The sequence below is a fragment of the Ischnura elegans genome, chromosome 9 (genome assembly GCF_921293095.1).
Source record: "Ischnura elegans chromosome 9, ioIscEleg1.1, whole genome shotgun sequence".
Taxonomy (NCBI): Eukaryota; Metazoa; Arthropoda; class Insecta; order Odonata; family Coenagrionidae; genus Ischnura; species Ischnura elegans.
The window spans coordinates 26,602,713-26,604,661 of NC_060254.1; positions in this window are offsets into that span (position 1 = coordinate 26,602,713).

Here is a 1,949-nt window from a genome sequence, read left to right on the forward strand (position 1 = left end):
TGCAGCCCTACATTTCAGATCAGATTCTTCACTAGCCTTTTCTTCCAATTCTTGCATAACGATTCTCTTAACATCTCTTTCCTGATCATGAACGCCTTCTTTTCAAAAGCAATTTTCCTTATGATGCCCATACCCCTGCATCCGTTTTCCCCTACCTTGTCGCCCAAAACAGTCGAATTTCCCAACTTGCACGAGGTTTTTCCACACCTACATTTATATTGAGCCTCACACTCATTGCTCGCGATGATGTACCTGACCTGAAACTATAACCTGAAAATTTACAGATGATGGCTTAAATTTTAGCGTAGAATACGCTATGCAATAGGAAAAAAGGTTGCACGGTTGTACAGGCCGTTTTATAGAAAAAACAGCCACGCGTAGGCCGTAGGGAACGCTTATCTGCCTTTGATTGTCGAACTTGGTATTAGAGCTGTGTCGTTCATGAATGAATCACAAAATAAACGATTCAAGGGAAGAACCGAATGAATTGAATCTACGATTTCCATTCAAATCGTTCAAAATGAACCGCCGAATCCAAATCGTTCAAAATGGACCGCCGAATCCAAAGCGTTCAAAATGAACGATGAAAGGTTCAAATCCTACAAATCCAAATCGTTCAAAATGAATGTTGGGAGATTCGAATCCTCCAAATCCAAATCGTTCAATAAGAACTATATGCATTCGGCTGGACTGCGTAGTTGCTACCCATGAAAGGTGGTGAATTATCATTAGATTCTAACGAATGACCGTACTGGTTGACTATAAAAATGAACTATTCGCCATAATTACTATTGATTTGACTCGCAGGTATGCAGTATGTATTTTAGTGTGACAGAACTAAATATACACTAATTTCGTAGAACGTGATAAAAGCTTTTGAAATATATTAAATGTAGTAGGTTGACAGGTTGTCGTGGATTCAAGCATAATTAATACATTACACACATAGGCGGATTTTGTGTATTCTGGAGACTCAATCATTTAATTTCATTTTAATAAATTTCATATCAAAGTAAATAGAAAATTACCACAGTAATTGTAACCCCCTCCCCAGAAAAAATCCTGGATCCGCTCCTGATTACGCTTGCATAATGTTTTCTCCATGGATTCAAGACACAGATTCGAGATTCAAATAAATTCGATATTCACATGGATACGAGATTCCCACGGTTCATTCGGTTCGTTATGAACGATTTAAAGAACCTATTCATTGCCACGAATCAAATCCCATGAACTGAATCCACCAAGTGAACCGAAATTCCCACCTCCACTTGGTTTAACGCGCACAGCTGAGCTACTTAAGAGTATATAATTGAATCGTAGTACGGAGACAGAGCGCCAATGCCTGCGGGTGAACGCCACCACTGTTGATGGGCCGCATTAACTGCGGGAGGTGCTTATTACAATGCTACAGCGTCCATTTCAGCGGGTTATTTCTCTTTAAATACCTTCTTAGCAAAAAAATATAAGAAAGCGAAGGCCACGCATGAGTTCATCGAAAGAAAAACAGGGGCCTACACTTTTTACTTAACTTTTCCGAGAGATATTGCGAAGAGAAAAATTGTGTCAGTAACAGAGCTCAAGTACGTACATGCATACACTCGCCTGTTCATCCAGCCGTAGAATGAATCATTTTGTAGCAATAACTTCAGTGAAAGATAGTAGCCGACAACTGATGCTCAAGTCTACTCATACTTCAAACGATGTTTGGATCGAGGTCGAACTTTTTTTAACAAAAGAGGTGAGACGAGAAAAAAGTGAAATACTAACAACTCCACAGCGACGGATAATAGCGATTCCCCTTCTCTCGATATTCCGATTGAAATAGAAAATGGCAGTCATGATAGTGATTTTACTGCCAATTTTTCAAAACATTATTTCAAAACACAATACCAATGCATTTTTCCTCAAGTCAGAACTGAACGTTAAACTCGCAAAAAGGCCGCGGA